This window comes from Vicugna pacos, chromosome 4 (assembly GCF_048564905.1).
Source record: "Vicugna pacos chromosome 4, VicPac4, whole genome shotgun sequence".
NCBI classification, from domain to species: Eukaryota; Metazoa; Chordata; class Mammalia; order Artiodactyla; family Camelidae; genus Vicugna; species Vicugna pacos.
In genome coordinates this window covers 25,615,107-25,641,881 of record NC_132990.1, presented here as the reverse complement: position 1 = coordinate 25,641,881, position 26,775 = coordinate 25,615,107, and the positions used below count along the sequence as shown (strand labels likewise).

Below are 26,775 nucleotides of genomic sequence, written 5' to 3'. Positions count from 1 at the left end.
AAGAAGAAAACCTACGGAATGGGAGAAAATTTTTGCAAGTGAAACCGACAAAGGCTTGATCTCCAAAATATATAAGCAGCTCATACGACTCAATAAGAAAAAAATAAACAACTCAATCCAAAAATGGGCAGAAGACCTAAACAAGCAATTCTCCAAGGAAGACATACAAATGATCAAAAAGCACATGAAAAAATGCTCAATATCACTAATTATCAGAGAAATGCAAATCAAAACTACAATGAGGTATCACCTCACACCAGTCAGAATGGCCGTCATTCAAAAATCCACAAATGACAAATGCTGGAAAGGCTGTGGAGAAAGGGGAACCCTCCTACACTGCTGGTGGGAATGCAGTTTGGTGCAGCCACTATGGAAAACAGTGTGGAGATTCCTCAAAAGACTAGGAATAGACTTACCATAGGACCCAGGAATCCCACTCCTGGGCTTGTATCCAGAAGGAACCCTACTTCAGGATGACACCTGCACCCCAATGTTCATAGCAGCACTATTTACAATAGCCAAAACATGGAAACAGCCTAAATGTCCATCAACAGGTGACTGGATAAAGAAGAGGTGGTATATTTATACAATGGAATACTACTCAGCCATAAAAACCAACAATATAATGCCATTTGCAGCAACATGGATGCTCCTGGAGAATGTCATTCTAAGTGAAGTAAGCCAGAAAGAGAAAGAAAAATACCATATGAGATCGCTCATATGTGGAATCTAAAAAACAAAAACAAAAACAAACAAACAAAAACAAAGCATAAACACATGACAGAAATAGACTCACGGACAGAGAATACAGACTTGTGGTTACCAGGGGGGTGGAGGGTGGGAAGGGATAGACTGGGATTTCAAAATTGTAGAATAGATAAACAAGATTACACTGTATAGCACAGGGAAATATACACAAAATGTTATGATAAATCACAGAGAAAAAAATGTGACAATGAGTGTGTATATGTCCACGAATGACTGAAAAATTGTGCTGAACACTGGAATTTGACACAACATTGTAAAATGATTATAAATCAATAAAAAATGTTAAAAAATCATTATAAAAAATTAAAAAAAAAAAGAGGAAACACAAAAATGTGACAAGACCACTAGAGGGGCATGGCATGAGGGACGCTAATGGTACGAACCCAAATAAAATTATACAGTAAGAAGAACGTGTTGCTTTCAATTCAGAACAGGTAAAATAGGTTTATGGTCAAATAAAAAACCAACACTAAAAATAAAAAATCCAGGAGAATGAAAAAGCAGTTTGGAGATTCAGATTTTTACTGTTAAGAAAGTTCGGGAATGCCAGTCAAGTACAGATAAGAGAGTGCCAAGAAAAAGTAATATCTAGTGAGAGCAAAAAGAAAAAAGCCAGGTATTTCACTTTGCCTCCCCATACTGAAGTTTTTGTAGAACTTTTAAAAGCCTACTGGAGTAAAATCATTCGGTTTCCTTTATTCTATCATTTTAGATATAGTTTCTGGAGGCAGTACATCAGAAAACTTCGTAACAGAAATTTTGAAAGATAGTTCTAAAATGGCCAATGACTTTGGCCACAGACACAGAAAGAAAAATCGTTTCAGCTCTAAAACTGAAGTATTTATCAAATACTGATATTGGGGTACATGAGAGATAATATGAACTAAATATGTGAACTGACATATTTACATTTCTATTCTATTGGCCCTTTGAGTATTTAAAAAAAGAGATACTGTAAGGATAATTCTGTATTGTTTTAGTTTCTCCCTTAATATTTAATAGAGTCAAGCAAATGGTCCATGGTTCCTACTTACCCAAGCATGTAATTATCTACTTCTCCGTGGACTTGAATTAGTAGAGATTGATTGCCTTACTATTCGTATCAACAATGTTAACCAAATATGTTTCAAATGGTGGCTCTAAACTAAACCTAAATTCCTATACAGCCACACTATCAAGCCTGACTATGTGAATTATACAAAATATAAAATGGAGCCTTTCGGTTACAAGATGAGTACGTTTCAGGGATCTAATCTACAACATGGTGATTATAGTTGATAATATTGTGCATATACCTCAAATCTGCTAAGAGAATAGATACAAAAAAGGTAACTAGGTGAGGTGATGGATGTATGTGTATATTAAATCATCATATCATACACCTTTTAAAAATCATGTTGTATAAATATATACAATCTTTGTCAATCACAACTTAATAAAGCTGGGGAAAGAAACAAAATATACAAGTGAAACATGCTTTTATGTTAAATAATTGAAGTTCACATTCTGGACATTGTTGATACTGTCAACAGAGTCATCTGAAAAATAATCAGAGCTACTTTAACGTGGTTTAAAACTTGAGAGATCCATGAGAAATGTGCAACATGGCTATCATGTTGCATGGCTATCACAAAATAAATGCCAGTAATGTGTGGGCAAATGAGACTACGCACAGTTGATCTGTAATCCTCTTTGTTTTCAGCAAAGGAGTAACCTGCGCTAAATCTCTTGGATTACTGGTAGTAAAAGCTGGTAAAAACAGTAATAAAATAAGAACAGAAAAGTAGGAGAGTAAAAACAAGAACAAATCAAGAAAATCTGCAGAGAATGTGATTTAGAGGGCTGCAACTTTCTGAATAGCGAACAGGTTATAATCTTGACTAATTGTTTTGTAGTGTTTTTTAGCATCGTGTATCAGAATGTGCAAAAAAGGACACAAGTTTATGCACTTATACGTTATTCTCATGAGAAGAGTATTTGTTGAATATCATCATTTCTCTTTTTTTTGTGGTTGAAAAACCTTGCATATTGAGATTGCTCTCAGGGTACCTAGGTCTTAAAAACTTGTGCTCTCATTCTTGAGAAATTTTTATTACATGGTTATATATATAAATGTTTTTTATTTACCTTTTTAATCAATAATACCAAGGAAATGCCCTACACATTTTTTTTTATTTAAAATAGTCCCCATTTGAGAACAAATCTAGAGAGCATTTGAAACTAGTATTATTAGAGATACCAGGCATTCTTTCTGGGTTTCTGTGATTCCTTTTAGTATTACTGAACAAACACTAGTAATGTGTCTGTTTTGAGGCTGAATTTGAATGGAAAATTACTAGCTTTATTATAACCACTTACAGACTTTTAAATTAAGCTGTCAATATTTTCAATAATGGTTTTCATTCTTATTTTACATTTTTAGTTACATAAGTACATTCTTTCTCTTCAATATAGTCACTGAACAGGGTACTATGCAGCCCCAAAATAAGCAGGAATTAAAGACAGAATCCATAGGCAAAAGTGCATTATTGCCGGCTTGCGTAGCTTTTGGAATCAATCACATTTAAAGCAGCAATTCCACCTGATAACCCTCATCAACTTAATCACATCAGTCACTCATTCTCGAACAATTCCTAGCCTCATATTACTGCAATTTTTTCCCAAATTTTCTAGAAATCTGACCCTGTAACCCAGCTTGTGTCTGGAGGCTGGCACCCACTGAAATTTCCATGCAGAAAAAAATCTGGAGTCATCACTACATTTGTACTTAGATTGTTCCAGGAGAAAAGCTCCCATGATACAGCTTCATCAACATAATGTATCTGATAGAGATTAACGCTGATATAATTTAAGGAAATTACATCTAGTTTGCATGTGTTTGTACTAGCTGTAGTTTTCCACTTTGATCTCTCCATGTACACCTTTATAAAGGGAGGACACTGGAGTTTCAATTAAATTGTACATTTTAGGTGTCTCATTGAGATTATTAAAAGACAGATAATTGCTATCAGACTTCTTAAGAATTCAACTTACATATTTTAGCAGAAAAAAAAAACATTGGACTTAGTGTATAAAGTCTCAAGTTTGAGCTCTTATCACTAGACCCATTCTCGGTCTCAGTTTCTACGTATTTTCAATGAGTGAGTTCAATTAGATGTCTCCAGAGTCTTCTCTAAGTCCAACATCCTGAGATCATTTAAGATTTTGAGGATATGGAATGGTTTTTTTTTAGAAGTGGGTGATCATGAACCCTTCCTTGAGCCCCTACTTTCAGAGAGCTTGCTTTTCTTATATACTTAAGTGCCATCATTTGTTGAGAGAAGAAATAGTATATATAAATTGATATTCCCAAATTCATTGTTACCTGATTTTAAAAGACTTTTAGGACATTACTATCACTTAAAGACCCAGATTGTAAAACAAACTATCTTACAGCTTAATAAAGCTCCTTTCGAACTGTTCTTCTCTCTGTGTCTGAGGTCTACTGGTGCGGTCTCAGATCTAGCTAAGAGCCTGGGTACATAAAAATAGTAGTGGGTGTAGACTGATTCCACTGTCTCCTCAAAATCTGGGGTTCACCTTACCTTCCTGACCATCTTCAGAAATTGATTACCGAGTTCTGCTAAAAAGTAACACAATTTCTTTCCTAAGGTCAGTGGTAAGTAATTAGTAAGCTTTGGCAGAGAGAGAACGGGTAGGGAGGAAGAAGATGAGCGACAAGGGAAGGGAATGGAAGAAAGAACAGCAAAAAAATAAACAATTTTGTGTGTTGCTGGTGACAATGTAAAATGGTGTGACCTTCATGGAGAGCAGTTCCTCAAAAATTTAAATCATAGAATAACCATATGATCCAGCAGTTGTGTTTCTGGGTATAGACCCAAAAGACGTGAGAGCAGGGACTCAAACAGATACTTGTTCACCAATGTTCATCACAGCATTATTCACAATAGCCAAGAGAGAGAAATAACCCAAACGTCCATGAACAAATAAATGGATAAACAAAATGTGGTACAACCATACAGCAGACTATTACTCAGACTTAAAAAAAATAACATTCTGACACATGCTGAAGCATGGATGAACTCTGAAGACATTACATTATGTGAAATAAGCCAGTCACCAAAGGGCAAATACTATATGATTCTACCTGTGAGGTCCCTGGAGTAGTCAAATTCATAGAGACAGAAAACAGAAGGGTGGTTTCCAGGGGTTGGGAGAAGGGAGGGATGGGAAGTTATTATTTAATGAGTACAAAGCTTAGTTAGGGAAGATGAAGAACTCCAGGAGGTGGATGTGACGGTTGCACAACAATGTGAATATACCTAATGCCACAGAACTGCACACTTAAATGGTTACAATGGTAAATTCTGTGTTATGTATATTTTAGTACAATAAAAAATTATTCACAGCAGTATCAAAGTTTTCTTATAATTCATTTTTATTCCTCTCATCTGGGAAAGCTGAATGCATGCTCTATTTCAATGTTGCCCCATGCCAGGAATTGCCGGGAAATAAATTTGATGTTCCAAGCAATTCCCCCATGGTTTTAAAGAGATGAAGGAAAAGAAACAGCTGGTTTAAAAGCAGTCATAGAATCTCCCACGTGAGTCCCATGAATGGACTCAGATAGTGCACACATTTAATATGCAATGAAAACACCCACCAGAACCAAACCAAGACTCCCAGTGGAATCAGCACATTCACTGTTAAGGTAGTTGCCAATTCCATAGGAGTCCGTGGACTCAGGACACTGTTAGATTCAAAAAGAAAGAGGACTTCAGACCACTATTAGTGTGAATGGAGAAGAATGACAATGAGATAATGCGGAAATTGAAATTTGAAATTCTGCTGCAAAATGGTCCTGGATAGAATTCAAGCAATTATCCAGCTAAACCAAAAAGAAAAAGAATATCTACCACGCTATTAAGAATAAAGGCAATATGGAGATAAATTACCCAGATTGCCTCTCATACTGATTAAATTGCCTTCCTGAGGATGCAACTCTGATCAATTTGTCCATAGCCAAAGACTAATAAAATCATAGGATGTCAGAGGAGAAGGAACCATACATATCATCTTATTCCATCACACCATGTTGCAGATAAGAGAGCTGACAGAGTTTAAATGATTTGCTTAAAGAAAGAGAGCAGAGTCCAAATAAAGCCAAAGTCTTTCAATCTCCTAGCTAGTTCATGCCACATTACACAACATAAGTAATTGTGTAGAAGGAAGAAAGATTAATATTGCAAGAATAAAAATCATGTTCAAAAGCAAAAGAAGAATGTGGTTGCTTCATTCAGTTATCATTTCAAAATCATAATGTTAAATATATTTAACACAAAGTAAATAGTTCTAAAATGTAGTATAAATGCAGCAGAGAAGAAATGACATGATGTATCTCAGGTATGTATCTATAAATGATAATCTCAAAACATAGACTTTTTGTAGACTGTTTCTCAATGCTGATATTTTATCCCCTTTGTTTAAAAGTCAATTGGAAAGGAAGACATAATGAAACCTTTCATGTCTAGCATTGTGATTTTTACATTTAGTAACACTTACTGTAAATATACAATCAAAACAAAGCATATTCTTTAAAATCTTACCCTTAAAGAAGTTATAAATTAGGACACAAGCCAAAGCAGCCATTCTATGAAGTTTCCCTATTTCCCTAAGGCACTAAAGCAGAGTATGGAGAAAGAGTATGAGTGAACACATGAGGGTGTGACTTTGTGACTGTGTGTGAGACCTCTAAACTCTGCACCATATATTTTTCAGATGTTTGATAATGTCTATTACAGTTATAAATTCACAGGAAAAGGAAAATAAAGACTACCTAAGAGAATAACGGTTTTACTCCAAACACTTAAAAAAAATAGCATGTCCAAAACGATCAGGTAACATCAAAGACAGCAGAGGACTCCATCCGGCTTACCCCCAATATTAGTATCTGCAGATTCGCCCTGAGCTGGAGCAAAGCATGGCATCTTCCACTATCAAGTCCAAAAGGCTTGCTTCAACATTGTTGTCATCACTTTTATTTTACAGAAGAAGAGAACACTCACAATTTCACAGCTAATTAGCAACAACAGCACAAGGATCAAATTCTTTCAGATTCCAAGACAGATTTAGTCTTTTCTCTGTACATCTCACTTTATTTTTTAAAAAATAACTCAGATAGTCTTCCAAGTTGGACAGTATTTTTCATCATTGGCAAATTCTTTTAAATTTTAATTTCATAGAAAATCTGGCAAAAATCAGATGCAAAAAAAAATTTTGTGTGAATACATTTTCATGTCATAGAAAAGGCTAACCTAAAAAAGGCTGATAAGTGAGCTCTGGCTCCATTTGTCATGTTGGGACTGAAGTCTTTCACCTTACATAGAAGTTGACTATTAAGAAAACGTGGATATTTAAATAAAATGTCTCAATGCTAAAATATCTGCTGTTACTGAACAAGAACTAGCTTGAGCAGTTAAACTGAGAGACAGATAGACAGAAAGACAGACAGACAGATAGATCAACTGATCGATCTATTCCATCTGCTTCTGTCCCTTGATTCTATTCTCTAGTTTACTGCCTCCAGTAACCCCCCCGACTCCAGCAGTTCCAAGACTTTTCCTCTGCCATACAACACACTACCGTTGTACTGTCCTTTCTTCCCATTCTACTGTTCAAAACAAGCTTACAAAGAATTTTTTCAATTCTCTAAGGACCTTTCTAACAATAGGGTTTTTCTCATTTGTGGGGTTGCTGCCAAACCACTACCAATCTCTTAAGCTGTTCATCCGGGGCCCCGTCTTCCGCCACTGCTGTCTCTTCCCAGCTCCTTCCCTGGACACAAGCTACTGCCCCCCATGCAAACCACCTTGGCCAGGACAAGTAACAAGTGGACCAACAAACAAACCCAAACATGTGTCTGTCTGTAGAGTTAAGACATCAGCCATGTCAGGAAATGCAGAGAGTTAGAAAACTATTGGAGGTTAGTGACTTACAACAGGGGGCTGAAAGGGGTGTTTGAGTGCCTAATAGGTACCAGGATACATAGTCTTGACAATAACTCTATGAATAGATTCTTTATTATATAGTTGTGGAAACCGAGGCTTAGAGGTCCTGGAGTGTCTGGTTTGGGCCAGTCTCTTTAAGAGGAGCTAGCAAACCACTGGAAATTATAAAAGAGTTGCAAAGCATTTCATTTTAGGGAAAAGTTCCCACAAGCAGAATTGGGAACATCTCCTGCCGTTCATCAAGGCACCCTGACTCCTCCTCCTCTTGCCTCTCCGGATTCCCTGACTCCCCTTTGGTTTCATTCTCCCACTCAAGATATTCACCACCACAGGCTCCCTTGTCTGTCAGCCTTTTCTGGCTAGACCATCTTGGACACCTTTACACAGAAAAGTGATACAGTGGTGAATCATGATTCACATTCCACCATTCAAAGATGTGTTAGCTAAGAAATCATGAAACTGGCTTACCTGGTAGCTAAAGCACGTCCAACTGCCTTGACTTTGTTTTCTTACTTTAAATATATAAACCCCACTATCAACAAGATGTTAACTCTGAAAAAACCTTTTTAAAAGGCCACATGCAGGATCTTCAAAAAGTACTTTATGTACTTCTAAAATTTTAAATAACTTGGTTTACAAACATGAAAACAAAAGGTATGTGGAATTTAAAACAAATTCATTCAGTTTGATGACACTTCTTCTGAACAATTATGCATAACACTATTTTTTCCAATGCTATAACAAAAAAATGAGATCTACCATACAAATGCAGGGAAACTGAAGGAGAGTTTGTTTTTTGCATTTATTACTACATGAGTTCAAATTATTTCTATCTTTCCTAAAATCTTGGTTATCAACTAAGTTTTAAAAATAGAACAGACTTCTAAGAAAGCCATCCTGAGTCCAGAAGACTAAAGCAACTTAAAACCTGCGAGTTCATGGCTGCAGAAATCTTATTAAGGTTCTCTCAGTGGGTGACTAAAGTCAAAACATCCTCAATATGTCCTTCTGTGTGGAAAAGAATAATTCTATGTGTCTCCAACATCACAGCAAGAGGCTCTCCAGAGGCGAAGGCCTCCTGAGAGGGTTGGAGTTTTTTTGACTCAGGTGGTGGGTATGGTAAAGGCCTCTCATGGGTCACCAGAGTCTTCTAAGCACATAATGTGTCATTAGAACCAGGCTAGCCACAGAGAGGGAAGGAGCATAGGTACCATTAAGGATGCTAATGCGTTGTTGATCTGCACGTTTATTTGATTTTTTTCCCCAGAAATTCTGACGGGAAGTTATAGTGCATTAACGTTTTTAAGTGCCAAAAAAAAAAGTCAAAGCACTTTTTATTACAAGCACCTCTGAAAAAGAACTCACCACATTCATCTTTATTCTAAACTAGCTGATATTTAAAATGGCCTTCCCTCCCCTGAAATCATTATATAAGGAAAGCAGACTGATGCTAAATCCAAAGAATCAGTGGCCCCCTGAACAGCAAAATAAAAATTGTAAGAAAAGTAAAAAAAAAACACACACACACACACACACAAACCCCACAGACTTTATGGAAACAAAATATTTGAATGAGCAGTAGAGATACTGTTCATATTTACAGATCCACAACTCACACTGACCAAAACATAGACTAAACTGAGGGCCCACCTTGTTACAAACAGGCTGAGTGTAATGGGTTATGGCAGGTAAAGAGAATGGGGAGAGATTTGAGTTCAATAAACCAGATTGTTGACTGAGATTGACCACCAGGTGAGGCAGAAAGTGCAATAATTTTAAACTTATCAATGAAGAATATATACATTTAATAAATATATAATCACTGAAAATATAACTGGATAGGAAGATACATGCATAGATATATGCACCTAATCTTAAAAGCAGAGCAGTAAATATCATGTTGAGCCACATAAAATAGTCATTGTAAAGATTAAAACTTATCTAATACCAAGCTTATATAAATGAAGTAATGAATAAATACATGGAAAAGAAAAACACTCTTCCTTACAGTACAGTGTCAACCAATAAAAGACTGCAGAATGACAGGGTCAGAAAATCACCAATGAATGGATAAAGTATGATGAGAACCAAGCCATTTACACAGTCTTAAAGTCTCTCTCCACAAATTCCTTATTTATTTTAAAGGGTCAAGGGGTAACTTTAGAGAAACTCTGTAGACACCACCTCCATCACTGATGAAAGCCAGCATCACTGACACTGGGACAAACTGGCATTACCTGCCAACTGATAGGACACACTGAGAAGGACAAAACATTGCTCCTGTGGTATTTCTTACAAAAAGCGTGACCTGAATCTAATCTTAAGGAAACATCAGACACTCCCCAGTTGAGGGTCATTCTACACAACAACTGGCCTGAACTCTTTAAAAATGACAAGGTCAAGAAAGACAAAGAAAGGCTAAATAACCACTCCAAATTAAAGGAGACTACAGAGATATAAATAGAGTATGACTCTGGATTGGATCCCAAGCCAGGAAAAATGTGTTGTAAAAGATATTATTCAGACAACTGATGACATATGAATTTGGACTGTGAATTAAAAAATAGCATTGTATCAGTGTTAAATTTCTGATTTCATAATGGTGCTATGGTTTTATAAGAGAATGTTCTTTGTTCCTAAGAAATAAAAACTACACTATTTAGAGCTAAGAAGGCAAAATGTCCCCAACTTACTCTTAAATAATTCAGCAAACATGAATGTATATTAATATATATAGAAGATGGCAAAGCAAATAGGGCAGAATATAAACAATTCACAACTACTTGCCAAAATAAGCTACAAAGACATTTTTAAAAGTTTAACTACCCATAATATCACATGGCTCAGTCCAATATATACATTTATCAACATAACCAATGAACTAAAAACCATAAGTTAGGAACTAAAAACTTATTAAGGTAATACAATTAAAAGTATCAAGATCTTAGTATGTGAACCTGGATTAAATTCAAATCAATATTAAAGCATGCTGAATATGTTGTCAATATGTGACATACTCACAGAAGATATTACATTCTTGAAATCATATTCTCTCAATAGCTTTTTGGCCAAGACACAACATAGGAAATTATCCGTGTCAGTAGATCTGGACATCCCCAAACGTCGGTAGATTTGGACATCCCCAAGTGGGCAGTCACGTCATCGCTGATATTGCATCTCACTTCTTACTTGAGTTCATAGCATGGAAAAGTAATACATCTCCCTGAATATGTTTCATACGAAAACCAGAACTCTTTAAATTCTTTTCCAAGTAATCCTGGAGCAATAATATATTCTGCATCCAAAATTTGAAATGAGCTTTTTACAACTTGAAATCCCACTGTCAAAGGGTACCCTGTGAATTACTGAATTATTTTCATGAAACTAAAAGTTGAGCAAATAGCATCCAAAATGAAAAAGCAAGGTGCAATTCTAGGCACATTCCTACAGCAGTTGAGCAACATCAGATTACTCAGCATTGAACCTGATCTTCCTAATAAACATATCCACCCACACCACATGGCACTGATTCAGGATAGAGATGCTGTAACATCTTGAAAATACCTACTGAAACAGTAATTCATCTTGAAGATGGGAATGCGACACACGTCCAAAGGGGGTGGGGGGTGGAATCTTAATCTAGCCACAGCAGAAATGTGTTTTTTCCCTACAAATTTCAAAGATAATATCACTGCTAAAATGTTGGGATGTTTCATACTAGCATACTAGCATCCATTTCTCCATCCTTCTATTTTTATGGACAAAATAAGTGCACTGTATATACAGTTTGTACATTGCTACTTTTCCAAATACAAGTATTATGTTCTTTTTAACGGATTCCTATAATGACCAAATGGAAGGTGGAACATTACTTCCAGGATACAGAAAAAAAGGTGATCAGTGGCCATGTTTAAGGACATTTCTCAAGCTCTGTTCACCAGTGGAAAGTCCTATATTGAAGTCAATGTTAAGACTACCAGAGAACCATGAGGCTCTTCTTCCTTCTCCCAGAAAGACCACACTGAGAACTGATCCCCAGTCTTGGGAAATGCGCTATAACTCTGCATGGGGACTTCCACTTTCTCTGCTTGCTATCTCTGGGCTCATAATGTCAATTACTAGATAAAGCTAGAGTTACAGTTTCAATCGTATATTTTTTTCTCTGTATGAAGCTAGCTCACCTATATGAGCATCTCTCCTACTCCACTGGTCCTGGTTTTATCAGCACTCACCACTAAACAAACCGCCCACCCCACAACTGGCTTCAGCCTTTGTCCATGGGCTCCTCCCTCCTGTCTGCATCTCCAACAGTCACTTAGCTCTAGCCACTGTTGCTTGAATATGCCGACTGTTCTCCCATCTCCACATCTTTAAGTCATTCTGTGCTCCCAGACTATCCTTTGGTCTCTTCCCTGTAAGTTGAAATTAGACAGGTCACTCTGTCTTCATTGTCTTCCCTCACCCTCCCAGTCAGAATTATTTTTCTTTCTTCTGCTCCCCTAGAACACTGTTGTATATCAATTAATGCATTTATTCTTTCAAGCTATTAAGTGTTTTGTTGTTGTCTTGTGGTTTTGGGGTTTTTCGTTTTGTTTTGTTTTTTAATGTTTCAGGCTCCCTAGAAAGAAACCTTCTTAAGGGTACGGCTATGTTTCAATCTTTGCTATTTCCATGGCAATTTAAAAATGCCATCAACATCACAGTCCATGTTTATATAATGAATGAACTGATGAATTAAAATAGAAAAGGAGTATAAGGCTAGGGACCAAGTAAACAAAGCAAACCACAGAAAATCTGCTCCCCTATGGCTAAGTTAATTATTCAGAGTACCAAAAAGGGCTGCGTTAGCTGTGCAACTTTAGGTTTTAGGAGAAGACAAGCCTCAGCATCTATTTTATTTGAAATTACAACTATTTCCAGAAACCATATTGGCCCAAGAGATATCAACCTAGTCAAAGTTTCATATGACCTCCACCTAACATTTATATTCTTTATTTCCCAATAGTCCTCTTCAGGAATAGCTATATAATTTACACAATGAAAACGTGGAACCTTTTATTTAGAATTATTAAGAGCTTCAGGATTGGGAGAGCAGGATATTAAACCAAGTGGAAGGCTTCTCTAAGCAAAGGGACCTGTTGGACTGCACATGTCACCTGCCCAAGTAGCCAGGACAATCTGTATGGAATGTCTGTCTTCGTTCATCCTTTCTATAGAGCTAAAAAATGAAGATTCTCACACAAAGTGAATACTGATATCCTAATAAACTCACCAAAAAAAAAAAATCAAACAGAAAGAAGAGTCTAGAATTTTAAAATTCTTCTCAGACCTATTATTCAAGTTTCTTTCCTCATCTGTGCATGGACTCCCTGGGTTCTATTTATTTAGATCTACTTCTAAATTATTCTTTTCCAGGTTCCCAATCATGCAACAGAAGGCTTGCAAACTTTTTCTGGGGAAAATGAGGGATGTTTTATTACACTCCAGCCTCAGTTGACAAATGTTTTAGTTTTTTGTTATAGAGCCAGTCCATCCAAGTTCTCGCTAAATTTGGGGGAGGGATGAGGGAGGGAAATGGGCCTTCTCATCATCTCGGCCTCCTACACAAGAAAATTCCTTTCGTAAAAATCTCCAATGTATAGAATGGACTTTGGCTTTATAAGACCCATTATTTTTAAAAGCATTTCATCTCTGAGCGCAGCCTGCAACCTGAGACTTTCAGTGGGGTGGCGATGCAGAGGGAAGTAGGGTGGGGAGGGAGGAAGAGGGAAACCAAGGCCAATAGGAGAGCCCGCCAGAGGTATGCTGGGTTATAATTAATGGCATGAGGTTACAACTTGCAGCTGACATCGGTTACAGCGAGAGGTCAGCCTCCTGCCGCAATCTGCATTTACTGACTTGGAAGGGGAGTTGCAGCAGTCTTCCCTTCCCCCTACTCCCTCGGGTTGGCTGTCTAGCTGATCCCTCTTGCATTCCTTTCTTTATTCTAGCAAAGATTCTCTTTCACCCTTTACACAAACACACTCACCCCACTATCCACACCCTCACCCACTCACTCCCCCAGATGCATGTGGACTCAGAGACAAGAGGACCCTCCCACCAAGTGTACAGGCAGGGTGAACCATGGCTTTTGGATACTGCTGCCAAAACCAAATCCATTCTTCTACCAAGCCCCCTTCCTCTCCCAGTCGCATTTGTGAGGACAAAGGGAGCAAGTTAGACTAGGCCTGACAGCTAGGGAATAGGACTGTCACTGCTGAGCAAAGAGCAATTTTGGTATCAAAATTATTTTATCTTAAGTTTTCAAAGCCTTGACGAATCTCTATCTCTGGTGGAAATGAGGAAGGGGAACTCAAGGGGGAGGAGTAGGGAGGCAAAAAGGCAGCTGAAGAAATCCTGGGCCCTGCAGTGCCAGGGCGGGTGCAAACATGTTCTGGAGGAGCTGGGGCTTTCTCTCATCACACCCAGCCTGCCTCACCAGGCCTCAGCACCCTGTGAAACCAGTGCTATTCCACCAGAGAGCAGACCTGCAGAGCTCCATCTCCTGTGCACTCCTTAGAAGCCCTTGTTCTGCCTTCATTCCCACCCCAACACCCTCCACTGGGTGCCCTGCCACCTACAGCTCCCCACAGCACCCTCTTTTTCGCGATTATTAGCCCCATCTTCCATCCCAATGTGTCCAGAAATGCCAGCATTTATGTCTCATCCTTCATGACTTTGGATCAGTTATCACTGATGCCCTTATTTAAACATTTTTCTTTTATTAACTCATTTTTTAACTTAAATCCATGCATTTTGAACAGAAACTTTTCATCACTACTAACTGGAAACCAGTATCATTTGCCAATAACAGAAGAAGAGAATATTAAAGTAAATACAAGATTAGAACAATAAAAAAGCATTCATTCAATGACCTCCAAAAGCCATCTTGCTTAACATCTATGATACTGGACCCATCTTTAGAAAGCACTATTCTTATCTGGGTCTACTTGAGCCAACCAGCCCATCTAATCAATTTGAGATGAGGTATAACCATCAGCTGAGTGTTAACTGAGTATTCTTCACAGATAGAAGCTGCATATTCCTAGACACCTTCATTGTCGGTCCAGAGGAGAAAAGTAGAAAAGATAAAATTATCAGAATAAAGCCATTTAGTTCCTTAACTGGTAACCCTCTACCTCTCTTCTCCAAGCTTTAAAGATGAAGGGAGGGAGGGAGAGATTTCAGGTGCTGAGCAGGGTCAGTGGGAAGTACATTTTGGATATTATAGGTTTCTGCCAAACCCACCTGTACGTAAGGACCCTCTCTATGCAAACTGCCCATCAATATTGGGCTTTTCATTTATTCTTTAAGTATTTATGGAGTTCAAGGGAGGCAGGGGATGTCATTAGAAAATTTAGAGTAAGAACTCAAAGAATAGCAGAGGAAGAACTGGACTTTGGAAATCCCAAACACCTTCAGTTTTGTCACGTCTCATGACCTTCGTGGTGGAAAAAAAAAAAAAAAAGGAAGACCATTTCAAAGTTCAATTCACAATTCCCATCTTGAGATTTTAAATGTAAGTCTCCAGCCCAGGGTCCAGCTTCCCAATACAACGGCAGTTGACACACTGATACCAAGAAGAGACCATCTGGGCTCTGAGCAGTCAGACCCTACAGGGGCAGGGGGATCTGCCTGATGGATTGCTCCCGGTCGGGAAAGGTGGCTGCGCACATGGACAGGATACACGAGGTGGCTCGTAAAACTTATGAGCCATGTTCTGTGCTATGACCGGGTGAGGGACGGTTCAGCTTCAGCGGAGGGGTAATTTAAAACAATTAAGTGTTGCTAGAGAGCTGGGAGAATTCAGCTCAGGCTTCAGGGGTGCACAAACCCAGTCTGGGAGAGGGCCAGGAGCCTAGGCCCACACCTTATTTACTTAAGGAAAATGAAGAAACAAAAAAGGTGGTTGAGCTATGAGTAAACTTGCATATTGATTATTTGACGCCATTTACAAGGCCACATCTAATGGGGTCGGAAAAACACAGAAGCCCTCTTGTGCTTTCCAAGGTGCTGGGCTGTCTGCCTGTGACTGGCACACCTGGGGTTCCTTCACCATATTTCCAGACAATCTCTAGGCAAAAGAAAAGAGAGCCATTCATACCCAATGCTGCATTCCTTTCTCTGATTCCTTGGCCATCACCTTAAGGAAAAGGGCTGAAGGGTACAGGATATAGGGCAAAAGAAAATAGCCTGGAGGAGAAAGAGTAGAGGAAGATAGCATTTAAGGACAGATGGTTTTGCACAGAAACACAAGAGGCATGGGGTTCTGGGGGACAGAGTGGAACCGAGCCAGAAGAACCCTACAAAGTCAAGGGGTGGGTGCTGCTTTGGAGTAAGAGCCAGTACAAACAATACATTGCCTTGGTTTCTTAGGCAACTGGGAACAGTAATACTCAGAAGGTAGTTGCAGGTACCTAGTGAGTGGTCAAATGGTCTCCTCTCTACCAATCACTTATGATGACCATTTTATTACTCTTAATATTACAACCTACTTGACAAGTTTGAGCATCTCTTGTAACTTTAACTACAGTCTTTCTATGTGGGGAGTGAAATAACAATGGTTATCATGTCATCCTTCCCCAGAGTGCGATAAAGAAGATGAAGGCCTGAATTTAAGATTAAATTTGCCAAAGTCTTCGTGGACAGCAAAAGCCTATGGATTCTGGGTACCTGGGCTCTTTTCTGCTTGCATCCCTGAGGGAAAACAAGAGCAAAGATTTCACACCTGGAGTTAGTTATTCTCCATCACCATCTACTTAAGAGTTTAAGGTGCAGGGGTGTGGGACCAGGAAGTTTGGGTATCGCAGCCATCAGAAGATACTGCATGTTGTACTCCTTCTAAGGAAAGCAAATGTAAGACCTTTCCAGCCCCACCCCAGACACCTCAAAGGACTTCAAAAGCTTTTTAAAACTATCAACAGAGAAAAACAGAACCTTTGTCTTATAAGCATAAGTGAAATTCCTTCTGAAATAAGTTGGAATAGTCTTATCAGGGAAGGGTATGTACAATATGAATTGTGTAGGGCTCTTTTTAAGTACCTAGTGCGTCGCATAGAAGGCAAGGGAAAGCCTGTGAAAGTAGATGGGTCAATGTTTGTAGACTGAAGGGAAAATCTAGAAATGAAGTCCCATTTGAATTTCTATTATCTTGAAGGAAGATAAAAAGGAAAAGCACAACACAATTCAATCTGAAATCCATCAACCAAGCCCTCCTAAATTTTTCCTTAAGTATTTCTCCAATTCATCCACTTCTTTCTATTTGCCTGCCAACAGTCTACAAAGTTACAATCAATTCTTTCATGTCCAACTGTAAATACTTCCTAACGAGTCTCTCAATATTCACTCGTTTCACTTTTGACCCATTTTCCACATGCCTGTGGAGGGATACATCAAAAATGAAAACACATTCATCTCATACCCTTGATTAAAACCCTTTTCAGACTCTTCATAGTTCTTCAAGGTCAAAACCCTTCACAAGGCACCAGATGATCCAGGCCCCGTCCATCATCAGTGGTATCTCACCCCTTGGCGCAACACTCCCTTGACTGGATCTGTATGCTGGTCCCAGGCCAGACTGCCCCACTGGGCCTGGATCTCTCCCCGCTTCAGTACTACCCTTCATCCAAACTCACTGCAGGCAGTAAGCCTTCTTGACACTCCAACCCTGGTCAGGTCCTCCTAAAGCCACCTTGTACTTCTCCATTCATAGCACATATCCCAATTCAAAGTAACTAATGGTAAGATTAATTACTGAATGCCCGTTTTCTACTGATGAAGGACTCATTAAGGCTGGGATGGTGTTTGTCTTGTCCTCATTTTCCCAGAGCCTAGAGAAGTGTCCAGTACATAGTTACAGTCACTAGTTTTTGAGTGCTAAGTGCTAGGTACCATTTTAAGAGCTTACTTATATTAACTAAAGTAATTCTCATCACAGCCCTATAGGTTAGGTGTCATTATTATCCCTATTTTATATTTGGAAAACACTGAGGCATAGAGAATGAGAAGTCTGCCAAAGGTCCTGCAGCTCTGAATGGTGGAGCTGGCATTGGAACCCAGACAGGCTGCCTTAAGACTTGTCTTTTCTTAATGGTAACTTCACATTAGAACTGTTGGCACTCAGTAGGTACTTGTTCAATTGTTTGACAAAACACTATTTACCAAGCACTCTACTTGATATGGAGCACAGAGGAGCAAGAAAGACTCAGAGAAGCCCATTTGGTTTGCAGATGAGTTTTCAGTCCTCTGGGTTCGCACCCTCCTTTCACTTCCTCATCCCTGATGATCCTTCTTATCCTTCAACTGCAGTTCAGCTGTTACCACCTCTGCGAGTATTCATGAACTAGTTCACAGATCTGTCCCAGGATTTCTGCCTTTGCAGAGTTGTGTTACAAATGTGCCCTATTTATTTCCGAGCTTCCTCCCAACTGGCGACATTATAAATAAATAAATAAAAAGGAGGACCAGGGGTGGGATAGTGATTTGTATGGCATTTATTGTCTGATTAAAAAGGAGTATTGTATTTCATCACGAACTCATTCTAGTGTCCTAAAACTCTAGTAAGTGATACTGGACCATACTTGGGCAAACTTCAACAGGCATTTGCAAAAGATCCAAAGATGACTTCATTTTATCTGAGTAGTAGCAGAGAAAACTGAGTTATAGTCTTTTGACAGCATTCCTAAGTCTGGAGTTCTGATCCAGCATAGGAGTCATACTTACCATTCTGAAGAAGTTAATTATTTGCTTGCAAATAGTTTGCAGTATTTTCAAAAGCTGAAAAATTATGACATCTCTTCACAAAAAAGTGGACTTACGGTTGCAAACATAGGCACATATGCCCTCACACAGATTCAATTTTGCCTTCAACTGTAGGACGTTTGTAAACTTGAGGCAGATTTGTAGATCAAAGGGTTTCCAAATTTAACATTTCTGATCTACAGGAATACATGGTCACAGTGTCTCCTGGACCAGGGCTGGTCAAAATTTAATGAGTAAATGAGTTCAAGAATTGACTCAACAGAAAAACTTGTTAAAAACGCAGATCCTGATTCAAGAAGTCAGAGTTGGGGCCCGAGAAGCGGCATTTCTAACAAGCTCCCAAATTAGATCACTGCTACCATCCATAGACCACACATTGATTAGCAAGGCCTGAGACAATCTCTACAACATCAATTTGAGAGTTTTGTTGTAATGAATTCGAAATTGAGCTCTATGGTGAGTACCTGTCATCTAAACTGTCAGTAACACTAACTGAAAAGAGATTCATTTGCTTTAGATCAGGTTTGCCAAAAACATCGAAACCATGACTTGATTTCTTGCCATGTGGGAAGGCCACAACACCTTTGCCCAGAGGCGGCCTTCAGCAGAATCTGCACACATGGCCAACAGTGTCCACAAGGAACATTTGTATTCGCCTAACGACCTGAGAACTTAGTAGATGCCCAAGGGAACCAAGATAGGGTTTCCGAACTATTTCTTAGCAGCTTCCACCATTCTTTCATATTAAATCTTTGATGGACCCCCAAATCAATAAAATAAATTGAAAAGAACAAGGCAAGGATATCCTCTCTCATCACGCCTTCAAAATACTGTACTGAAAGTCCTAGCAATGCAATATGAGAAGGAAATAGACTGACAATACCAAAGGCTACGGAAAGCGTGGAACACTCACTCACTGCTGGTAAGAATGCAAAATGGTACACTTTTTTTTTTTAAACTATCTTCAGCCATTTCATCACCCCTACCCCCTCCCATCTCTTGCAACAACCAATCTGTTCTCTCTATCAATGAATTTGGTAGGGGGGTTTTGAGACAATGTTAACTTTTCACATACTGCTAGAAATTGCAGGGAGCAGCCAATGGCAGGTCGACATGGTAAAATAAAAGAAAGGAGAAAAAGACGAGAGAGAAGACTGGAAGATAGCTGGGAAGTAAATATCCTTTACCATATGATTCAGTAACTGCACTCCCTGGTATTTTCCCCAAAGGTGCTAAAACTTACGTCCACACAAAACCTTGGACGTGGATGTTTATAGCAGCTTTACTGTCAAAATTTGGATGTCCAAAAACCAAGATGTCCTTCATGGGTGAGTGGATAAGCTGTGGTGCATCCAGAAAACATGACGGCACAGTATCAGTGTTAAAAAGAAATGTGCTATCAACTCAGAAAAAGACATGGAGGAAACTTAAGTTCATATTAAAATGAAAGAAGCCAATCTGAAAAGTGATGTATGTTATGATTCCAAATAAATGACATTCTAGAAACTGCAAAACTATAGAGACAGTAAAAAGATCAATGGTTTCCAGGGGTTGGGGGTGAGGATGAATAAATAGAGCACAGGATTTTAAGGATGGAGAAACATCTCTGCATTATACTATAATGGTGGGTTCATGTTATTATATATCCAAATCCACAGAATGCACACCACCAAGAAGGAACCCATAATGTACACTGTGGACTTCAGATGATTATGATGTGTCGATGCAGGTACATCAGTTGTAACAAACATACTATGCAGGTAGGGGATGCTGACAAGGCGGGGAGGCTATGCATTTGTGGGGGCAGAAAGTATATGGGAAATCTCTGTACCTTCCCTTCAATGTTGCTGTGACCCTAAAACTGCTCAAAAAAATAAAATTTTATAAATAAAAATACTGGAAAAGAAAATTGCTTTCTTTGTGGGTAGGAGAAGTTGGAGAAAGAGTCCTATCTTTCTGGAAATATCTCCCCACTCAACCACGCCGGTACCTCTGGGGTGCCTCTTAAAAACTCTCAAGTTTACTCTGACTGTACTTTGAAAGGCACTGAGAAATCACTGGGAAAGAATGATTCAGATCTGTGTTCTTAGAAGGTCATTTCAACAGTTGCTTTCTGAATGGGTGGCTCTGGGGGCCAATGGATTCACTTCAGGTACTGAAGAGCTAAAGAACTCCAGAATTGAGAGGACTTCCCACTCCAAGATTGACATCTGCCGCTCTTAAAGGCTATGATTCCATTCTTTTCTAGCTCAGTTAGGGCTGGGGGTTTAAACACAGCATTAAACATTTTGCTGTTTGTCCATTCTTCCATCTCCCAGGGTAAAGAGGATGTTTTGTTAGGGAACTCTCACCGACCAGAAGGCACTGGTAATGAGTCTGATAATTATATTCCTGCCCCTGAGAAGCTATCCCTGCCCATTCTCTTCCCCACTTTCAATTCCAGTGTGTAGTTTCTTTTGGTTTCTGAGGGGGAGGGGTTGGGGTTTTTTTTGAGACAATGTTAACTTTTCATTTAACTGCTGGGAACTGCAAGGAGTAGACAACAGAAGCAGAAAGTCGTGAAACAAAGGAAAGGAGGAAAAAAAGAGGGAAATATTCTGCTCCTGAGGTTTTTTTTTTTTCTAAGGGAGGGAGAGAAAGATTTTTTTATTTCGTAACAGAGAGCATTACGACGACGGAGCCACACACAATGAAAACCTTGTGTTTTATTAAAATGAAAACGCTCGCTCAAGGCCTCCATTACTCATTTCCGGATAGAATGGCAAAACTTCAAGTCTGAAAAGACTCAAGTAGCTACAATCAAACTTTCCCTGGTAGCAGCTGATAACACAGCACTTTTCCAGAAATCCATTTTGTAGATTGTGGAGCTCAGCTCTTTCCAGGACTCTCAGAGGCTGAACTCTGCACAAAAGGGGCTGGCAGCACAGACAGCCGAGAGCACCTCTGGGGTACAAGAGTTTCTCCCACCATTTCAGGGTGAGAACGGGTGGGGGATTCAGCAGGTTAGTAAAGACGTAACCGTCATTATGTGAAGGTTAACGTTTCGATACCTCCAGCCTCCCACTCAAAGAGACGAAGGACCAGGGCAAAGCTGCCCAAAAGCCTACTCACCCAGCTCAGCCTCTCCATCACCCAGAAGGCTAGTGTTTGGAGACGTGGAGGTAGACATCAGGTTGCAAACAACAAACGCCATGCCAGTTCCTCATTTAAGCTGGAGAACAGGCACCTGGTCTTCATTAACACTGCTGCTGTAGTTAATGCGTTGCAGGTGTGAAAGTGTGTGGCTGAAATCTGACAAAACACCTGTCTTTTGTGGCACCATTAGATCTGCCTCGTGTGGGACATGACCCCCTCGGGTGTGCTTTCCTCTGCCTTGAAAGCCACAGTAAGCATTGTCCTGTAATTACAAAATCAGAGTCATCATTGCTGGGAAGAATTCCTTAACAAATTATACCTAATTAGTCTGAAATTACCTTTAATTCATGGTGAAACCATAGGCTTAACTGTGTTCTATAACACCTTCCTTTTTATCTTTATGCAAATATGATTATACACTATCAAACTGGCACCACCAGGCATAAAAAACAGCTGCAGCTAGTTCTTTGGTTACTAAATGGGAACTGGACGGGTGCCATTGATTATGTTTTCTGGAATGCTACATCAAAAAAATAATAATAATATCAGCCAGTTCCTTCCCTGCGAACTCCAGTCTTCTCTCCCACCCACAGGCTCCTAATTGAAAGCTGTGAGATTGAGCTCCCTTGCCCAACCCCCCACCTCCTCGCCACATGTTCTGCAGGCACGTGTGTACATCTTGCTGCCGCCCGTCTTTTAGAATGTCGTTAAGTGTCAAAACATGTTCCATTTTACTTCGGATTTCAGCATCTTATTGTATGGCTTCTTCAATTCCCATCATTCCCATCTCAGAGCTTCACATACCTTTTGATTCAATGCTCTTTGGTTCATGTCCTTTGGCTTCAGAGGTTACTTACATAGGTGGCATTGATCTAAAAGCTTTACCAATACTCCTTCTTTAATTCTTGCTACAAACTAGGCACTAGGACTACTATCACCCCATTTTGCAGATGAGGAAACTGAGGCATAGAAAGCTTAAATCTCTTGCATGAGATCAGAAAACCGGAAGAGGCAAAATCCGGATTCTCACCCAAGCCGCCTATCTCTAGTTCACCCTTATCCACTGTAATAAGCATTCCCAGTGATGCCTACGGTCTCTCTAATTGACCCTGATCATTTCCAGTTCTCCTGTTACACATCAGAACAAAGCACTGTGGAAAACTTTTTCAAGTTATTTGGTATGTAAAGGTGTAAAGTATCATTCTACTGAAAGGAAAAATCGTGGCTAGCTCTTCACCTGGTTCCAACAGTGTGTATAGTTACTCTATTTCTTCCTCCACTTTCCATGAAAGGATCTGCAGAACCAAAGTCATGTTTACTGTTTCTATCAAAGTCAAACAATGCCGGGTGTTATCACTAGTGTATATATATATATATATATCTTTTAATTGGATCATATTTGGGTGACTTCTGCTGTAGTATGAAGGATTTTTGAGATGCTTTCTCAAATTAAGCCAGAGTCTAATTCTTTAGAAAGCAATTAAAAATATAAAATGCTTTTTTAGATTTTAAAGTCTGCCTTTTCTTCCTCCATTCTCTGGATAAATTCCTTAGAAAGCATGGACTTTCAGTCTTTCCCATCCTACAATGACAGCCCATGTTATTCCTGACTTCAACTCAACCTCAGATTCTCTGAAGATTGTTAACTTGAAAAAAGAAACCCAGACCACATTTAGGTTACCTTCCAAAGAGCTATGCTTTCCGAAGTAAAAAAGAGATTAATTTCTTGAACAATTTTCGGCACAGTATGCAAAGCCAAACATACCAGGCACAGACGCTGTACCAGGCACCTCTATAGGAGGTCCTGACTTTCCCCTGGAATGCAGTGGTGAACTGGTTAAAAAATATAATTACAACAGGACTAGCAATAAGGTTTTGGCTGAATATTACTTTTGTTCAGTATCAATCAATTAAAATAAAAGCATTTTTTTTGATGGTTGTTCAAAACAGATATCCAAACCCATCTGTGGCTATTTTATTTATGGCATCACTGTTCTTTGCCAACAACAAGTTGGCTAAAAATCAGATTTTAGAATCTTAATCAGAATCCAAATATTGTCTTCTTATTTAACGCCTCCATTCAAGTTCATGTTACCGCCATGCAGAAAATGGAATCTGCTTTTTGGAGGCTGACCCTAACTCCTGCACCATGGTAATCTACACAGCCAGCGCACAGCTGCGGGATGAGCTGTATTTCTTTACAGTATTTTTATTAGGCTGATTCCCACAAGTTCAAGAACATTGTAATTGGAGACACTTCAGAGTCACATTAGACTCAGCCCAATAAAATAAGAGGAGGAAACTAAACTCTTCTAACTCCTTTCCATGAAGTTTATAATTTTCAACTCATCTCAAAGCAAAGGATGTCCCTTTCCATGTCTTTCAAGTTTTGTAAACACTGCAAGTGCTACTGGTTTCCTTTTAATCAGTAAGGGCCACCAGATCACATTTATTATTCCTAATTATTAGATGCTTCACAAGGGAACATTATTGCTGACAATTTATATTAGTGACGACTCGGTCTGACTGGTCAGTGGTATAATCCCCACTTATTTTTTTCCCCACTCTTAATGTTTATGATCATCCATAACCATCACACTTTAGTGTGCATGTTCATCCTCCAAAGAATTTTCTGTGACACTAGCTGAAAATTCAGAATTCCTAGAACTGTGGCTGGGTCTACTAGATGCTAAAATATCCTGCAGGAAAAGGGGGAAATTGGGCCCAACATCTGGATGTTTGAGCTGCATGAGGCCGAAAACATCTGGTTGCTTCCAAATATTTTTTTCCAATATTCAGAAACATCCACAGATTCTGCCTCTTGTAGTCAAAACATCCAGATGATTAACTGAATGCTTCTCTTTTCATCTGGATATTTGGCTACTAAATATTCTTTGAGTCCTCTAGGTAAGAATAGCCATCTAGCTGTTTCACATGCCATTACTACATGAAAATAAGGGGGAAAACACTCTTCTATTGCCCCAATGCAAATCTTAATAGTTTTTCAATATTTTTTTCAATAATTTCACCACTCTGAAATACAAATTACCTCCAGAATGAAAATCTTCCATTAAAAAAAAATTATTCACAGCCCAGTATACCCTAAAATCTGAGAAGAAAATGTTCAAGTGTTGGTCTCAGAGAAAACAGTTTTCACACCTTACTAGAGTATTTTTTGCCATTAAAAGTCATTTTTGAAGCTCCCATCTCTGTATTCCTTTCTCAGGAATGCTCTTTTGACCCCTTCCAATTGCCTCGCAGCCAGAGACTGACAAAGCTAGTATAAGAGGTGGGTATATTAAAACATTTAACACTCTGGTTAGATGAAGTTAACTCAACATTGTGCTAATATGTAAACTAAAGATAATGCAATTTAAAACAAACAAACAAACAAAAACAACAACAAAAAACAGCCTCTAACCCAGAAGTTGGTAGCCACACTAAAATATATGAACTCTTTCCTGAAGTTGTTTATAAACATTTACATGAATATGCATCTTCAGGGGAAGAGGAAGGGTGCCTAGAGATTTCCTCAATCTTTCAAGGACTGTGTTTCAATGAGCACTTTCTCCTTAACGGGCATATCTTCAATACTTTCTAAAATTACTTGGGAATTGGGAGAATAGATGCCACTGATTATATCAAGTTTATTTCCACTGCTGGACTGTGTTGAAAGGTAACATGAAAAGAAATCAAAGATATCAAAGACTTAATTTGTAGTCACCAACAGCATTGATTCCCCTCTAGCCGTGGTTTGACAGACTGCAAGGAACTGTTATCCATTCAAGCTCGGAGTTTAGCTGAAGGAGTCAGAATAATCTGGAAGCAGATGGAAGGAAATATAACTGGGCCCCACAAGGGACTAGAACTAGGACCTGCAAAGTCTGGGGGGCCCAAGGGAGCCACTCTTCTCTTTCCTGTCCTTCAGAGCCAACGTGGTCCTTCACCTCTCTGACCTCTGCACTCTTCATCTCCTCTCTCTGTGCCTTGGTTTCTTCACATATAACGTGCAGACAATGATAGCAGCTACCTTAAAGGATGGACATGCCTATGAAGTTCATCCTTATAGGGCGTTTAGAAGAATGCCTGTCACACGAAGAGCACACACTACATGGTATACATTATTGTTATTATCCATTATTCTCTTTGCAAACCAACTCTCCCGCTTGCTTGGTGCAAACGACTTCTAAATGGCCATGCTCCAATGACAGCCCCCAGATCCCTAGGTCCGTCTGTTTGTATGATCCTTGTTCCCATAGTTAACTGACTAGTAATTTCAAATCCCAATCTGAAATTCTCAGGAGATAGGGTCTAATGAGCCCAGTTGGGGCAGGTGTGTACCTCTGGTCCCATCAGCTGTTGACTGACAAGAAATGCCAAGGTGCCCACTCACTCATTCATAAGCTGCCTGGGCAAACATCTAGGGAGACGAAAGTGAAGCAGGGAGAAAACAGGACATTCCTAATGCAGGTATCAAAATTTTGTACTTTTTGTCATGTCTTTTAGTCTAAAGTTAGAACATATAGTTGAGCACAAAGAAAAATTTTTTAAAATCTCTAATCTCAGAAAAAAACAGATTTGTAATATTTTGGTATATATTTCTTCATACATTTATACATAGATTTATACTTTTTACAAATATAAAAGTACACTTCTGCACTTTGTCTGCAGTCATGTTTTTCCACTTAATAACATACTGTGGACATTTTCCATGCTGCTAAGTATCTCTCTAAAATATTTTTCTTAATGGCAGGATAGGATTTGATTAAATAAATATAAAATATGATACAATAGCCTGCTTTGGAACATTTCAGTTATTTCAATTTTATAATGTATAACTGCTGCTCTAACATAGCTTCTTTTGCATTAACCATCTCGCACATACCATTTTTATTTTTTTCTTTTCTCTTTTTTATCTCATCCAATTCCCCCTCTTCCCACCCGATGCTTCTAGAAACCACAAGTCTGATCTCTTTTTCTATGAGTTTGTTTTTGGAAGTATAATTGACCTACAACATAACATAGTGAGTCAATATTTCTATACATTTCAAAATAATCACCACTA

General features: G+C 38.9%; 2 long non-coding RNA genes across 6 annotated transcripts in view; both read right to left on the bottom strand.

Moving 5' to 3' along the window:
* Window positions 1–10,963, bottom strand: part of LOC140696020 (uncharacterized) — a 138,458-nt gene extending 127,495 nt beyond the window's left edge. The window contains exon 1 of the long non-coding RNA XR_012071944.1: window positions 10,797–10,963. This is a non-coding gene — a long non-coding RNA (uncharacterized lncRNA). The remainder of the gene's footprint in view (window positions 1–10,796) is intronic.
* The window catches only part of LOC140696019 (uncharacterized), a 377,991-nt gene that overhangs the window by 307,362 nt on the left and 43,854 nt on the right, over window positions 1–26,775 (bottom strand). For all 5 annotated transcript variants that reach the window (XR_012071943.1, XR_012071942.1, XR_012071940.1 and 2 more), the window contains exon 2: window positions 21,687–21,972. This is a non-coding gene — a long non-coding RNA (uncharacterized lncRNA). The remainder of the gene's footprint in view (window positions 1–21,686; window positions 21,973–26,775) is intronic.